This window comes from Benincasa hispida, chromosome 3 (genome assembly GCF_009727055.1).
Source record: "Benincasa hispida cultivar B227 chromosome 3, ASM972705v1, whole genome shotgun sequence".
Taxonomy (NCBI): Eukaryota; Viridiplantae; Streptophyta; class Magnoliopsida; order Cucurbitales; family Cucurbitaceae; genus Benincasa; species Benincasa hispida.
Window position 1 is genome coordinate 71,862,162 of NC_052351.1, and position 19,031 is coordinate 71,881,192.

Consider the following 19,031-nt stretch of genomic DNA (forward strand, 5'->3'; position numbering starts at 1 on the left):
CAAACACATGCAATATCTTCTTCTCGACTGTGGGAAATGGCTAAAAACTAATATGTTTTATGAATATCAGTCACCACAAGATCTATAAGGGCCACCAATCATCTTCCTCTAAACCCTCAACCTGGTAGATTTGCTCGACGAATTCCTTTCGCCTCTCAAACTCCAGCTCATATTTCTCTCTTTGCCATCATACAAGCCTTTTCATTTGAGTTTGATAGACGTCCAATGATGTTTGTGTTGGGTTTTATATCCTAAAACTCACAGTTTGTAAAAGTTAAACATATTCTATTATCAATAAAAGATGTTATTTAACACATCTTCAATAAAGCTATTGAATTTATTAATTGCATTTATATAGTCTAAATCCAATAAACTAAGATCCATGGATAGTATATGAATACATGAACTTTATGTAGAAATATAAAGATGGATCAAGTTCGAGTAAATAGCCAAAACGGTCCATAGTACATGATTAAGATTGGGTACTTTATTCTGGTAACACTATTGGATGCGGTCTACTCTGTAGCTGTTACAAGTTGTTGTAAAGATACTACAAACCAAGTGATCCAGATTCGTTCATGTAATGACATGAGGAGTGGGGGAGTCCTATGCAATGAGTTTGCATAAGATCGGACCAAGAAATAAGTCACTCTTACCTTTTAACATTGTTTACTGTTTAAGACTAACTATTTCGCTTAGATGACGTAGGTAACTCGATCTTAATCTTGAGCTAACTATGAACTCCTGTTTATTCAGGATTATCCTTAGATTTTCATAGGTGAGAGTTGGCTCAACAGCACTGGCTTAATAAGCCTCCCAATTCAGGGGTAAGACCGGGTAGATAGTTGGGGACATAGGGTACAAGACGAAATTCATGCCTACCCAATTTAAGGATAGGAGAAAGGTTGTTCTCTTAAGTACTGTATACAGGTCTTGAACAAGGGGCACCACCCTCTCACTGGCCCCAGAGGGATCCGATTTAGTGATGGGATCATAAACCAATTGTTCATTAGAGGATCAGTTGGAACTTAAGAAACAAAACATAATATCGAGGGTAAAATAGTACATTGACCCAGTCGGTATTACGAACAACCTTTGAAGGGTTGACTTACTAGTTATGATTAAATCATGTGGACACAAATATATCTACAGTGAAGAGAGTGCAACTATCAAGCTATATTGGTGTGACTCGATAGTTAACGAATACTAATTAATTTGGTCTAAAGAGTTTAGCCAATTAATCTTAATCGTTGGAGCTCATGATCTGTAGGTCTACAGGGTCCCTCTACTAGCTCGTAAAACATGAACACCTTATTAAATTGAGTGAATTTAGAATGACATCAATTTGAATCGTTCAAATTGAATTTCAATTTGAAAATGTTCAAATTGAAATTAGGGTTTTTGAGTTCGAATTAGTTGAAATTCAAATTAGGGTTTGCATAATTATATTCAGTATAATTAAGGTTTAATTTATTGAAATTAAAGGAAATTGAAGAGTTTATAATGTTTAAATATTGATGTAGATATCAATTACATGAATAGGATTCATGTTTAAAATTTAGTGTGTGATTAATTTAATATTTGATATTAAATTAATTAATTAATTAAATATGTTTAATTAACTATAAATTCAAAATAATTCCAATTTTAATTCAATTTGAGAAATTGGATTTTTATTTAATCAAATTATGAATCGATTAAATCAGGTTTTAATTTAAAATTAATTAAAATAAACTGAAATTTTGAAATAAAAGAGAAATTTGAAAATTAAAATTCAAAGTGGGTTTATCCCATCTTTGAAGCTAGTAGGAGGTGTCCTAGTACACATACAAATTCATCTTCCAATTTGAAGTAGCTGCTGGCTAATTCCATTATTGAGGTTGCTTGCATGCAGCTAAGTAATAAAACATTACCAATTTGCTAAATTGGTGATGGATGGACGAAGATTTGAAGCTGAAAAGTTGGTTTCTGCTTCATCTTCTGCTTTCTCTTTAAACCCACAAATTTACTTACCAAATTCACTCAAATCTGAGTTCCACCACTCAAATTCAAGGCTGAGAATAGTAGAGAAGACCTCTTGATGGTTCACGGATTGATTTAGAGCTGAATTGGAGTGAAGAGCAACTTGGATTTGAAGATTTCATCACAAAAGGTATGTAACGTGAAACCCACCTGAATATCATACTTTAGAACTCAAATTAAATATAATTAGAGTGCTTATTGATTCTGTTTGTTTTCGTTGCATGCTTATGTATTCCATCAATTGGTATCAGAGCGTGATTTAAGCACTCAATTAACGTTAATTTGAGTTTTGATGGGTGAATTTCTGAAAACTGTATGTTTGGACTAATATGGCTGGTTTTATCAACTTAGGCTTAGATTCCTCTTTGATTTCCAAGTTAAATTTGTAATCGGCTCTTGATTGATGAGCTTTGATGTGAGCTCTAGAGTCTATAATTTATTTGGAGTCGTTAGAGTCCGTTTTAAGCTGTAATTTGGAGATTGAAGCAAGCAAGGTCGTGAGAAAGATACTGCAAAATTTTCCAATACCCAGGCAGCGTTGCAACACTACGTCCAAGCATTGCAACGCTGTTCTTGAGGAAGATTGAAGCGTTGCAACGCTATTCATCCCAACTGTGCAATGCGCAGTTCAAGTCAGTTCGCACGACAGACTCATGGTTCAACCGGTTCAACTCGGTTTCAGTCTGGTTCAATCCTATTTAGACTGGTTCAACACATTTTGATGCTCTGGATGTTCGGTTCAAGTGGTTCGGGTCGATTTGGGTGGTTCTACACCAAATTGAAGCTGTTTTGGACTTGTTTTTGTAATAATCTAGTTATTATGCTTGCTTAGGATGTCAAAGTTGAACCATATCAGTGTTTATTTAAATAATTATGCATGTGATGTATGTTGTATTTAAATTCAAACATGTTTGGGCATATAGTATGCCATTTAGATTTAAAAACCCACCATAGGAAGCATGTTACATGCATTAAGTATATGTTATAAATTGTTATAATGTATAGAATGCTTGTTTAGGGTTTCTGTTTTTAATATAATTATTATATTAAATTTGAATGCCTTCGATGCATGTTGTGGATGTATAAGCATGTCTAAGTTTTATAAGTTGTTATAAAATTGAAATAGGCATTAAAATCCATAACGAAGATAAGTTGCATGCTCGTGTAGGTTAAACACTTCTTTTAATAGTTAAAATATGTCACTATCTTATAAATCACGGTTACAAACTTAACCGGTATAAAATCCTGTTTGAGGCTGAGGGTACTTAAGTTGACGATCTATGGAACACTTTCTACTTGGGGATTATGGCCGAATAATTGAATGTTGTTAACCGGTTTTATAAGCGTATGTGAGCGATATGAGGTAATAAAATGGTTTATCACCTAGACATTGTAGGTTAAAATCCATTTATAAGTGTTATACTTGGATAAACTACATAGACTTAGGGTAGTTTATTTAGCCGAAATGAACCTAAGTATAAATTTACCCAAATTAATAGAAAACTTCAGTGAGAGTTTAATAACTTATATGATAAAGTTATTAGAACACTTTAGTAGGAGATTAATAACATATACGATACGTTATTTTTAGCTCTCACGTCCCTAAAAGTTTACAATCAAGATTTAAGCGGTACTTTGTGTCGATTATACCTCAACTACTTCATTCAGAAAGTATTTGCATAAATCTGGATTTCGGTAAATAAGGGGAAGTCGGTCAAATATAAAAATCAAGTATATGATACATTTGGTTTCAACTTTCATGTCCCCACAAAATTCACACTGTGAGATCCATATAACACTTCGTGTCGATTATACCTCGATTGCTCCATTCGGAAAGTGTTTGTATGAGTCAAGAGCAAGGTAAATGAGGAAAGTAGTTCGTAGTAAGTGGGTAAAGGATATGTGTCAACATATCCTGCGGTCTCTTTCGTTAGTTTGGACCATGAGATTCCTATGTTGTGCCTATTGGTTTGCTTTAAGCGGCCCTTGCTAGTTGTTTAACGATGGTTATCCACTCGGATGATTGTAACATAAGATTCGGAACAACTCAAACTCCAGAAATGGATAGAATTTCTTAGGTCCATACCCAACCTTGACTCTTCATTTCGGTAGCATAGTTGGGGTCGACCTCTGACGTCTAAAAATAGAGGGTTACACTTATAGAATTACTAAAGTGTTAATAATTTCAGACCGAAAATGGTAACTAAACGACTATAAGAATAAGAGTTATTCTGGAGATAGTATTTGGTCAAAATTGTTTGCTTTAGTGAAGGAGTATCTGGCTGCCCCTCAATAGCACGTATTCTGACTCACTATAGTATCGTTACAAATAAATAATGGTTATGGGTACATTATTACTTGTTTTGCTAAAACTTGATTTTGGATTTAGTTGCAATTTGCTAATTAGAATTTGTTTAAAATTTTCAGCATGTCGAAATCTTCTAGAGTACTCACTTGCGAATTAGTTAACGGTAAAATCGAATCGACATACAAATTACTAGCGGTTAATGGTTCTAAAAGGGTTTTAACAGAGGATTGTCCTCGATCTCCCAATTCATCTAAAGTTTTGAACTATATAAATGAGAATGCAAAATTCAAAAAACAAGATGAATATGATTTACTTGTTATCAAAGCATGTTTAGTGGAAAACGATAAAACCTGGACAATTGATTCAAGTGTCGCTAATTATGTCTGTACTTTCTCACGAAAAACAAGTTCCTGGAGATAGTTGATAGAAGGTGAAACAATCTTTAAAGTAGGGACCGGGGAGGTTGTTTCAGCCAAAGCAGTGGGAGATATGAAGTTATTTATAAGAGATAGATACATTTTGCTTAAAAATGTTTATTACATTCCTTCTATGAAAAGGAATCTAATATCTGTCTCTTGTTTGCTGGAACAAAATTATAAGGTTTCTTTCGAAAATGATGAAGTGTTTATTACTTCGAAGAATATTAAAATTTATTCTGCAAAATTAGAAAATAATTTGTACTTATTATGACCGACTGAGGTAAAGGCCATTTTAAATATAGAAATGTTTAAAATAGCTGAAACTCATAATAAGAAAAATAAAGTTTCTCCAAATACCTATCTTTGGCACCTGAGATTGGATCACATAAATCTCAACAGGATTGAGAGAATGGTTAAGAATGGTCATCTAAATAAGTTAGAAGACAATTCATTACCGCCTTGTGAATCCTATCTTGAGGGTAAAATGACTAAAAGATCTTTTTCTAGAAAAGGTCTTAGAGCCAAAGAACCCTTAGAGCTGGTACATTCAGAACTTTGTGGTCTTATGAATATTAGAGCTAGAGGAGGGTATGAATATTTCATCAGCTTCGTTGATGACTATTCTAGGTATGGGCATATTTACCTGATACATCAAAAGTCCAAAACATTTGAAAAGTTCAAAGAGTATAAGGCTGATGTTGAGAACCAATTAGGTAAAAAACTTAAAACACTTCGATCAGATCGAGGTGGTGAGTATGTGGAATTGGAATTCCAAAACTATTTAATAGAACATGGAATCCAATCTCAACTCACAGCCCCTGACACACCTCAGCAAAACGGTGTGGCAGGAAAAAAAAATAGAACCTTGTTGGACATGGTTCGTTCCATGATGAGTTATGCTCAGTTACCAAGTTCTTTTTGGGGTTATGCAGTTCAGACTACAGTATATATTGAACATGGTTCCCTCGAAAAATATTTCTGAAACACCTTACGAGCTCTAGAGAGGACGTAAAGGAAATTTATGTCACTTTAGAATTTAGGGTTGCTCGGCACATGTGTTGGTGCAAAATCCTAAAAAGTTGTAACATCATTCAAAAGTATGCCTATTTGTAGGCTACCCAAAAGAAACGAAAGGTGGTTTCTTTTATGATCCTTAGGAAGACAAGGTATTTATATCGACAAATGCAACCTTCTTGGAGGAAAACCACATAAAGAATCATCAACTTTGCAGTAAGCTAGTAATAGATAAAATGTCTAGAGAAACGACAAATACATCAACAAGAGTTGTTGATAGAGCAGGTTCATCAACAAGAGTTATTGATGAAACTGGTATTTCACATCATTCTCAAGAGTTGAGAATGCCTCGTCGTAGTGGAAGAGTTGTGCAACAGCCTAATCGGTACATGGGTTTAACTGAAACTTAAGTCATCATACCAGATGATGGCTTAGAGGATCCATTGACTTTAAAACAAGCAATAAATGATGTGGATGAAAATCAATGGATTAAAGCCATGGATCTTGAAATGGAATCTATGTATTTCAATTATGTCTGGATCTTGTAGATCAACCTGAAGGGGTAAAACCCATCGATTGCAAATGGATCTACAAGAGAAAATGAGACCAAGCAAGTAAGGTACATACCTATAAAACAAGACTTGTGGCAAAAGGGTTTACCCAAAGAGAGAGGGTAGATTATGAAGAAACCTTCTGTTCGGTTGCCATGATAAGGTCAATTAGAATACTCTTGTCCATAACTACATTTTATAATTATAAAATATGGAAAATGGATGTCAAGACAGCCTTTCTGAATGGCTATCTTGAAGAGAGTGCCTATATGTATCAACCAGAAGAGTTTATTGAACAGAGTCAAGAGCAAAAGGTTTGCAAGCTTAATCAATCCATTTATGGGTTGAAACAAACATCTAGATCCTGGAATATGTGATGTGACACTGCAATCAAATCTTATGGCTTTGAACAAAATGTTGACGAACCTTGTGTTTACAAAAAAATTGTTAACGAAATGGTCGCTTTTCTGGTGTTGTATGTTGATGATATTATACTCCTTGGAAATGATGTAGAATTTCTAGTTGACATTAAGAGATGGCTGACTACATCATTCCAAATGAAAGATTTAGGAGAAGCACAGTATGTTCTTGGGATCCAAATAGTTCCGAATTGCAAGAACAGAACATTAGCACTATCTCAAGCATCTTATATAGACAAGATGTTGTCTAGATATAAAATGCAAAATTCTAAGAAAGGAACATTGCCTTTCAGACATGAAGTTCACCTGTCTAAGGAACAAAGTCCTAAGACACCTTAAGAAGTTGGGGATATGAAACGAATTCTATATGCATCAGCGGTAGGGAGCTTGATGTATGCCATGTTGTGTACACGTCCTGATATATGCTATGCAATTGGAATAGCCAGTAGATTTCAGTCTAATCCTAGATATGATCATTGGACTATCGTTAAGAATATTCTCAAGTATCTTGGAGAACGAGAAATTATATGCTCGTGTATGGTGCTAAAGATCTAATCCTTACTTGATATACTGATTTTGACTTCCAAACCAATATAGATTAAAGGAAATGAACTTTGGGGTCAGTATTCACTCTGAATGAAGGATAAGTTATGTGGAGAAGCATTAAACAAACTTGTGTTGCTGACTCCACAATGGAAGCTAAGTATGTAGTTGCAAGTGAAGCAGCAAAAGAAGCAGTATGGCTCAGAAAGTTCCTGACTAACCTGAAAGTAGTTCCTAATATGCACACCTGTCTGTCACCCTCTATTGTGACAACAATGGAGTAGTTGCAAATTCAAAGAAACCTCAAAGCCATAAATGAGAAAAACACATCGAGCGGAAGAACCATCTTATCAGAGAGATTGTACACAGAGGAGACGTGATCGTCATGCAGATTCACAAGACAACTTAGCTGATCCATTTACGAAGGCCCTCTCAGCTAAAGTGTTCGAGGATCACCTAGTAGGACTAGGTTTACGAGATATTTATCATTAGGACAAGTGGAAGAATATATGGGTATTTAATGCCCTAGTTTATTGTATTTATACTTTTTGTTCTCTTGGTGTAACTCAACATTGTATATATTTGTATATATTGATCCACTGGAGTTTTAGTCCAAGTAGGAGTATTGTTGGGTTTTATGTCCTAAAACTCGCAGTTTGTAGAAGTTAAAGATATTCTATTATCAATAAAAGATGTTATTTAAAACATCTTCAATAAAGATATTGAATCTATTAATTGCATATATAGAGTCTTGATGACGGGCAGAAATGTACGTCATTATTTAACACACAAATTCATTTTCCAATTTGACCTGCTGGTTAATTCCATTATTGAGGTTGCTTGCATGTAGCTGAGTAATAAAACACTACCAATTTGCTGAATTGGTGATGAATGGACGGAGATTTGAAGCTGAAAAGTTGGTTTCTGCTTCATCTTCCGCTTTCTCTTCAAACCCACAAATTTACTTATCAAATTCACTCAAATTTGAGTTCCATCACTCAAATTCAAGGCTGAGAATAGTGGAGAAGACCTCTTGGTGGTTCACAGACTGATTTGGAGCTGAATTGGAGTGAAGAGCAGCTTGGATTGGAAGATTTCATCACAAAAGGTATTTAACTTGAAACCCACCTAAATATGCATGCTTTAGAACTCAAATTAAATATAACTAGAATGCTTATTGATTTTGTTTGCTTCCATTGCATGCTTGTGTATTCCATCAGTTCGGACCATGTTGAGAAATTGAGATTGGAATGTATTCCTCTTTTGCTTGCTTTCTCTTGAAACGTTGTTGGGTCTAAGGAAAACCTCATCAATGTCGTCAATAGTCGGTATGTTGGGTCTAAGGAAAACCTCATCAATGTCGTCAATAGTCGGTATGTTAAACGGTTGATCTTCTGCTTGCTCATTATCTGGTGATCCCAACATAGAATCATCCATATTTTCCACTAATTTAGATGCCTAATCAATAAAAGTCTAACATCTCACTTGTAGCTTTATTCTTCCTAAAAGTAAGGGAAAGTTCATCAAAGTGAGGGAATAGTTTGTACCTCATATCTTTCGTGTTGGGATATGACTATAAATGGATATATAATACGTTAGAAAAAGTATATCAATTGTGATAATATACTATAATGTATTAGCTTACCTGAGCTCATAAATTAAACACATCATTCTCTGCGTCCACATACTTGAACTCCTCATTCCAACTGAAGCTGCTACATGCGTTGTCCAACATCTCATTAATTGATGTATACTGATGCTTTTAAGAAGGCAACCTTTCACTATATAATTGATCTTCGATGCCATAGTTAGTAACTTTCTTATGCAGCGTATGTTCAAGTTGTTGTAAAAAACAAACTTGAAAGTTCTATTATCAGCTTGCCACCCACTCTCAACCAAACGCATTGACGATTTAACCAACTTTGCATCTTCAACCTTCGACCAAGTGTGTATTTTTTTTATCTTGTCATGGCCTGGCATTAAGCTACATGCATTTGCATATCCAATTGAATTAAAAAAAAATGAATATTGTTCGCCTCATGATTTGTATCTAAAAAGTGTTTATGAATTAGGGTAAAAGATGATAACTAAATGAATAGAGATGAAAGACGAATTGTTTCTCCATGTGAGAAGAGTAGGTGATGCATCGAAGTGGATGTGACACACTTATATAATGTGTACAAGCTTTCCTGAATATGACCTAAGTATAATTAAACCACTCTTAAACACTTCAAATCCCACTATAATTAAGCCTCAATTTGTTGTCACTTTAAGGTCATTTTACGTTGCATGATTTCTTCTTTAAATAGAAAAAAAATTGCTAGAAATTGGGTTAGAAGTGCTGGCTTTTGAAGTTGCATTTTTTTTCTAAAACATCAAAGCTCCAAAACTCTCTCAAACTCTTTTTCCCTTGAAATTCATCACTATTTTGGATCCTACAATCCATTCTAAGATTGAAAAATAGCAGGAAAAACTCTAGTGGTGGTCGACGAAGTGTCCGTGATCAAATACAACCAGTGGATAACTTCAATTTTGAGCTACATCAAGGTTTGGTCTTAAAAACTTTGTTTTACAGTTTGAACAAGCATGCTTAATCATTAAATTAAAGTAATTAGAGTGCTTTAGATCCTAATTGTTTCCGTTTGCATGTTGTTTACTCTTAGTAAAAAAAAAAGAAGAAGAAGAAGAAGAAGAAGAAGACAATTCTCAACGTAAAAGTTTAAGTTGTCGAGAAAAACAACAGAAATATGTAAAATTTTGAAACCTTTCCCACTGTCAAACTAGATTAGCGTTTGAAAAGGTAACCTATCCCCACGCTAAATTAGATTGGCGTCGGGAAGGGTACCCCTCTCCTGATGTTGGGAAAGGCTTTTTTCCCACATATTCGACCCTTTGCCGACGCCAAAGAAGTGGTGTTGGCATAGGGTATTTATCCCGACACCAATAAACCAATTGTTGGTGTTAGGAAAGATGACTTTTGCTGACACTACCATTTTGGCGTCAACATATCTTCTTCCAACTTAAGTGTTTCGAGATCAATTTTTTTCGATGAAGGAACTTTTTTGCATTAGGATAAGGTTTTCTTCATGAGGCTTTCCCGACGACCTTGCCGATGGTCTTTTCCGACGCTTTTTTTCCGTCAACAAAAGCATAATTTCTTATAGTGATCACCACAATTGCTATGATTTATGCTCCTTCAAGATCACCATGACTGCTATGATTTTTGTTTCTTTAGGATCACCATGACTGCCATGACTTATGGACCTTTGAGTACACTACTTATGTCTATGCCTATGTTATGTTTGTATGCCCGTGCTCAGATAGGAAGGCTAACAAATTCACCTAGTGGACCCAGTAGTAGGTCACTTACTAAGTATTTTTATATTCACCATTTCTTATGACATGTTTTTTAGGTAAGAGCAAGGACAGACCGATGAATGACAAGAAAAATCTGTAACCGTGCCATTGGGATTAGACAGAAGCTTCTGCTCATATTTTTATGTTTTCATGTTTCATACAAGTCTTGGTATTTGAAATTCTATAACTTTTTGTGTTAAACTATCAAGTTCTTAAATGTTTCTAATTTTAAACTTATGTTTTTAGGGGGACACCGAACAAATGTTTTAAGTTGTTTTAGTGAAAAATTTATTAATTTTATTTGACATATGAAGTCATTTTATTTTTATTTAAGCAAAGAATTAAATTTTTGTTTGAGGTCTATGCATGCATGTAGTAGCGTCCTGTCAATAAATGTTGAAGAGTTGAGTCGTTAAAAAAACTAACATCTTTTTCAAAAACTACTTTTTCTAATATCTTTCTTATTTTTTGAGGGGCGTCCCACATGGTGAAAATACCATTTTGTCCCTCATTCAATGTTTTCAGTTTTACATTTTTCTAATACAACTTTTCAAATCCAGTTTTAATTTTAAACTTTAACCTTCATCTTTTTATTTTATTTTTCACCATGGCAAGCTTCAATAGATGTTTGTAGTAGATTTGTTGTTATTTTTAAAATTAAAAAAAAAAAATTCATTTAGATTTCTTGCAAGCATTGAGAAATTTCTGGTAAAAAACATTTATTACGAGAAATTTAAAAATTAAAGAAAATTCAATAAATCCAATTTTTACCAGAATTTTGTGGGAGTTTTTTTTTTTTCAACTCAAAACTAATAATGATAAATAAAAAAAATTAAAATCTAAAAAATATTATCTCCTTACAAGAATTCCTGTAAATTTAAGATTAAAAAATTAAATTAAACTTATGAGAAAAATTGGAATTGAAATTTCTCATAAGAATTGAAAAATGTAGAAATTTTCGTAAAATTTCAATTGTTACGGAAAATTCGTGGGATTTTTTTTTCTCCACGTTAAGACTAAAATTGGTGAATAAAACAATTAGAAAAAAACTTAAAACTATTCCTTACGGGAATTCCCATAAATTAAATTGGAATCGAGATTGGTTGGAAGCTTAGGTAATTGAAATTGGTTAACTTAAGGGGTACTTGCAGGTTTGACCAAAAGAAAATAGGAAATTGCATGCATGTCTTCCATGTTTTCTCTTTTGCAGTTTTAGCAAAAAACGTTGGCACAGCCCAAATAAAATTTGGGAAAAGTCCAAATTGTCCTTAAATAAATGTGTGCAGAATTAGTATATCAATAGATATTATTGATATATTAAGTAGCAAGTATACCATACGGTCTAATATACTCAATTTTTGATATATCAATAACATCATTGATATACTACTTATTTAGTTTAAGGTTATACTTTATTTTAAAAATTAAAATATTGATACACTTTCCATTGTTAATAATTTTAAGAAATACATGAAGGAATACAAGAAAAAAAGAAGAAGATCAACCTACACAATGAAAATATCGATATCAATGTTATATTTAAAATTGCATTTTGAATTACTGAACACCCTTAATAATACATTTTCAACTATTATACATAATTAACTTACATGCCTATCATCATTGATATATAACAAAAAAAAAAAAAATTAAAAAAATTTCCCTTCCAAGCTTACTGGCAAAATTTCTAATAAGCTTCTTAATTACCAGGAAATTAGTTTATTGGAAATTTTTGAGTAGCTTAGCTTTTATTTTTCCTTCTTTTTTCCTTTTTACCAATTCTATTTTTCATCCTTAAACGTGAGTTAATTTAATTTTTTTACCCAATTCCAACTCCAATATTTTTCAGGTAAGTTTAAATTAATTTTTCATAAGAATTGGAATCTATTGATTTCCCCCAATTTTCAATTTTAAGAACTTTTTATTTACCAGAAATTTTTCAATCCTTACCAGAAATTCAAATAAAATTTTGTTTTCAATTATTATTTTTTTTAAATAGCAATAAGTCTATCACAAATATTGGTTGAAACTTGCCAAAAATATGGTGAAAAAACAAAATGGAAAAATGAAGTTTAAGGTTTAAAATTGAAATTGGATTTGAAAAGTTGTATTAGAAACAAATAAAATTAAAGACACTTGAATGTGAGACAAAATGGTATTTTCACTACGTGAGACCCTCCCGTTAAAATATCAAAAAGTAAGTAAGAGGTTAGAAAAAGTATTAAAAAATAGGTTAGTTTTGTAAGGTGAAAAGTTTTGTAAGATGAAAATTTTTTAACGTTAAAAATAGCAATTTTCCGACTCTAATATCATAAACAAGTTTATTTTACAGGGGTAATACATCAGATAGGTATGCACAAAATAATCAACAACAAAGAAAAGTATTACCTAATCATTAAAGATTCTAATTAGCTAGAATTAACCCCATACACACAGAGTTTTATGAAAATGTGCATATTATATCAATAAATAATTCCTTTCAATCACAGTTTTATGAAAAGTACCTTTTGCAACATTTGATTTATTAATCATTATCCTTAACAAGTGTTGTGAACTTAAGAAATACAATGGGAACACAAATACCAATAAAATATAATATTAAAATAAATATAATATAATATAATAATAAAATAAATAAATATTAAAATAAATTAAACATAACAAAATAAATAAATAATAAAAAGTAAATAAAATAAAAAGGATGAATTTCTTCACTTTTTTCGATCTTTTTAGATTTTGCCCAATGTGTGATTCCAAAACTCACCAAATGCAATTTGATAAGTAAGAGGTATATTACATGGACACTAATAATGTGTAATGTTGAGACACATGAACAACAGTTATAGAAATGAGGGCATGACACGTGGTCAATGGACACTAAGTATGAACATGCATCTATTATCATAATATTTATAATAACAACATTTTTTTCCCACTATATTTTAGAATATTTCATTTTTAAATATCCATTACAACATTTTCCTTGTCCTCAAATCTTCCTTTGCTAATGATATCAGATCATCTCCTGCAGCAATTGATTCAACCAGAGCCTCTTTCATATTGTTGGCATCATGTCCTTCATACATTTCAAGTTGTAATAGTTTACGTCCTCCTCGACGAATATTATCTTCATCTAATGCTCGATAGTCGATAAATGTTGCATTTGTAGTCTCAATCAGTTCAGTACAAACCAAGAGAATGACAATAAAAATGATCATACTTCCTTTGGAGATGGCCATCATAGTTAGTTAAAGAATATACAAAATTTAGGTTAAAACATAAAACTTAGAATGATTTGATAGAAAAGACTTCAAGCTTTATGAATATTTATATGTGTTAATTTCTTAAATTTAGAGTTTTTTTCTTTTTTAGGTTTATATTTATCCATTTAGAATCAAAACCATAAAACATAGGTTCAAATTGAATGGTTAAAACTTTGCCAACATTTACATTCCACCAATTGACAAGTTCTATTTTTATTTCCTAAATATGAAATAGTAAAAGGAGTCGATATAATTAATATATTTATCAGAGATAGGCTATATATGCATAAAAATAACTCAATGTAATTTACCTTGAGTGTTGCTACTTGATTATGTTGAGATAAACCGAACTTTGGGTTATTTTTTGTGGTTCAATCATTCTTTGCTTAGTTATTACTATTTTTTTTCCCTAAGTGTTTTAGTCTTGTTGAGTTAGATGTTGCTGATATTTAATCATGTGAGAATCTATGATCTTTTAACCGATTATGTTATATGCACAACTTGATGAATGCACCATTTTAGTTGATGACATGTGAATAATAATGATTAAAGTAGGCATAGACCTGGTTTTGGTCGAACCATTTAACTTAGATGTTCTTTTCTTCTTTGTTTATCTTGTAATGCCTTGACCTTTACATAACAAGGTCCGACCACTACGACATGCATAACTAAACTTTTCTATCATGAGATGAGTTTTGGTAAAAAAAAAAAAAAACTTAAAGGAACACATTAAAACTTTTATTAAGTTGTAAAAACTTTACAAAAGGTTCCTTCTACAAAACACTAGGATCCATAAAATATTAGTGTAGTGGAACAAAATGCCTATATGACCAAAACATTGAGTTTGATGCTTGGCCCCTTGAGCGACGTCCAGTCATGCCAGCTACATCGTGTCCTTACTGTTGGGTTGTATGTCCAAAAACTCGCAGTTTGTGAACATTAAACTTATTCTATTTTCAATAAAAATATTATTGAGGTTTATTCAGTAAAGTTGTTATTGAATATGTATGTAAATCGCACTTGTAAAAGCCTAAATCCAATAAACTAACGAACCTCTAGCTATAACATAAATACTTGAACTTTATATGGAGACATAAAAGAGGATCAAGCTTGAGTATATAGCCAAAAGGTTTATAAGTAAAGATAGGGTTGTTTCCTTAAGTACTGACTTCTAGTCTTAAGCAAGGGGTAGATAGTTAGGGACATAGTCATGCAAGATGAAATTCACTCCTACCCGATTTCAGGTTTAGTAGATAGGTTGCTCTCTTAAGTACTGACTCTTAATCTTGAGCAAGGGGCCTCACCCTCTCCATGACTAAGAGGCACTTGGTATAGTGGTAGGACCATAAACCAATTGTTCATTAGTGGATCTGTGGAGATTTAAGGAGCAAGATGTATTACAAGGATAAAACGGTAATTTTAACCCAACTGTAAATACGAAGAACTTGTGAAAGATTAAAGTGTTGATCATGGTTAAATCAAGTGGATAGAAATATATCTACAGTGAGGAGACTGCTGCTACTAGGCATTAGTGGAGTGTCCCAGTAGTTAATGAATGTTGGTTAATTTGGTTAAAAGAGTTTAGCCGATTTATCTCGAATCATTGAAACTCATGATCTGTAGGTTCATTAGGTCCCCCTACTAGCTCATAAATGGACTAAACCTTAGAATAGTGTGATGAGAGAATTTGAAACGTTCAATTTCGATTTAAGAGAATTAATAATTATGTACGATATAATTAAACGTTTACTTATCAAATTAAACGAAATTGGAGTTTTGGAAAATATTTAAATAAAATTTAAATATTATATATTGATGGAACGCGAGACATACGCAGCGGAATAAGGATCTAATTACACTCTAATTGCTTTTAATTAAAAGGAAATTAGCATGCAAATGAAGGAAAAACAGTAAATTAATAGGGATAGAATACAATCTTTGTAGCTCCTGAAAAATGCTTTTCCTCGCTAAATCTCGATCCGAACTCTTCCGGACCACCACTAGAGCTGACCTACTATCCTCTAGACTCAGAATTGGGTTGTGGGACCCGATGGATGAAGAACCTGAGAGAGAGAAAGAGATGAAAATAGAAGAAGGATTTGGGTTTGGGTTTGGGTTTTTTTTAGCCCTATTTTGAAAACTAAATTTGGCAAAATGTCAAAAGTTTTTTTCATCCAATTTGAAAGCCCAAATTTATAGAAAAAAGTCATGTAACATTTGCATGAAACAAATTCATAAAAACTCAATACTTCAAAATCCACTATCTAAGTGGCTTTGATGTCTCCACTATAAGCCAACACCTAGCCCACTATTTTGTTAGTGAAATTATCTAACAAAAGTTTGGATTTTCCCACTAACTTTAGTCAAAGGGCAAAATAGTCATTTTGTCAAAGTCAAACTTTGACCGAAAAATCAACATTTTGACTTTTTATGATTTTTTCATGTTGACTGATTTTGACCTCCCGAGCATGAATCCGCATTCATTTTCTCGAAATTCAAATCACATTTGAATATAAGGTCAGTCAAAGTTTGACTTTTCAAGGTCAAAAGTCAACTCTTTGACTTTTTACATCTTTGACCATTTCCATTATTTCCGAGCTTTCGAATATGAACGTATTCATGTTCTTGATATTTAAATCACATTTAAATTTTAAAGCTGTATCTCTAAACTGAAAAACCGACCACTATATCACATATACTTGTCGGTTTCTCTCTTTTCACCTAATTCAAACAATTCAAATTATTCTATCATATTCTTCTAAGTTTATTCCATATGAACTAGTAGGGGAACCTAATGAACCTATAGGTCATGGGCTCCAACGATCCGAGATTAGCTGGCTAAACTCTTTAGATGGAGCTAATCAACATTCGTTAACTCACGGGTCATTCCATTATAGTCCCGTAGTTGCACTCCCCTCACTATAGATATATTTATGTCCATATGATATAACCATGATTAGTAAGCTAATCCTTCATAGGTTGTTCGTAATCTCGGCTGGGTCATAAAAACTGTTTTACTCCCGAGACCACATCTTATTCCTTAAGTTCCATTGATTCTCTAATGAACAATTGGTTTAAAATCCAACCTATAAACCGAACCCCTCTCGGGCCAAGGAGAGGGTGGAGCTTCTTGTTCAAGACCTGGATTCAGTACTAAAGGGAACAACTTATCTACTATCCCTATAACGGGTAGGAGTGAATTCCATCTTGCACCCTATGTTTTCAGCTATCCACCTGATATTACCTCGGAAATGGGAGGCTTATTGGGCCAACGATAATGAGCTGCCCTCACCTATGCAGATCTAAGGATAATTCCAAGTGAACAAAAGTTCATAGTTAGCTCAGGATTAAGATTAAGTTACCTAGGTCATCAATTAATGAAATAGTCAGTTATAAAACGGTGTTTATAACGTAAAAAGTGACTATTTCATGGTTCAGTCTTATGTAAACTCTTTACATAGGATGCCCCCACTTTCATGTCTCCACATGAATGGTTTAGGATCACATCATTTGTACTAACTACAAAATGGCCGCATCCATATGTCCCCAAAATAAGCGTCCACTTGTTCATCATACTATATGACAATTTTGGCTATTATTTAAAACTATCCCACAATTGTAATGTCAACAACATAAAGTTCAAACTACATTAAATAGCCTCAAGGACCTTAGTTTTTGGATTCATAGATTACAATTAATAACAATTTTATCGAAAAACAAACAGAATATGTTTATCCATTTACAACTAACGAGTTTTGAGGACATAAAATCCAACATATATAATGAATAAGGATTCATATTAGGAAATTGGTGATTTATAATTTAATATTTGATAGTTAAGGAATTAAACAAAATTGGAGTGTTGAAAATATTTAAATATGATTTAATATTTATATATATATATATAATGATAGGGATTTATATTAGGAATTAGTGATTTCATGATTTTAATATTATATTAATTATTTTAATTAATTAATTATTTAAAATTAATTTTATTTCAAATTAGAATTTCTTTTTTTAAATATGAATTTTTGAAATTCTATTTATTTAAAAAAGAAATTTGGTCTGAGTGGAAATTTTTCACTTTAGACACCACCTCATTCTACTAATTTCTTGAGATCTTGGTGTCAACCCATTAGGCAATATAATTGCATGTGTTTCTTAAAATATATGGAATAAAAATAGACTGAGAATTGATTGAGGTACTCTGTCAATTTGATAAAGAAAGTTCTTCATCATTCATGCAAAACCAATTTTGCCAATTTGATGAAGAAAGGTTCTTCATTATTTATGCAAAAACTCTTCCGACTTTCCACGTTTCCCTTCAAATTACTCTCATTTTGGATCCCAAAATTCAACTTAAGGTTAGAGGATAGTGAGGAAGACTCTTGTAGTAGTCTATAACTTGTTGAAGAGAAGATGAGTTCTTCAAAGGTATTCTCTTGAAACCCTAAAATTTTCTTTTATAAACTTGCATGCCTAATCTCTAACATTAATGGAATTAGAGTGCTTAAGATCCCACTCACGTCCACATGTTAAATTTCAACTCTATCAACTAACTCAAGCGCTAAAGAGAGGTGGGGCAGGACATCGATAGACAATAGACCCACGGTATAACTTCGATTCGCGCATAGTTCGTAGTCTACTGGTTCAACTCCATTCGTGGGTTCTCTGATTCAAGCTGTTTGGGTTCATTTGGACCGGTTCTTGGTCTGGTCTGAGCGATTCAAGGCCGTGAGCACGGTGGGAACCGGCTTCCCAAAAAGCCAGCCCGGTGACGGGAGGCAGGAAACTCCGTCTATACCACAACTTGAGACGAGCTAAATGGGGCACTCGATTCGGACCGAACTTTTTGTCAGGCTACTTTTCTCTTGTTGTGTTCCCTAAAAGTAATAGAGTAAGACATCAATTTCTCAATAAGATCAACTTTTTTGATTACATGATGTACCTTCTGCCTTTCCGCTCCCTGAGCCTTAGCAGTACTAAGAGTGACGAGCGGGCAGAAGCTCGGCGTGGTATTCATTCAACTCTATTAATTGGTATTAGAGCATGTTTTAAGCATTCATTTCACATTAATTTTCGTTTGGTGGGTGATTTTCATAATATGTATGAAATGGGTGCTATTATGGATA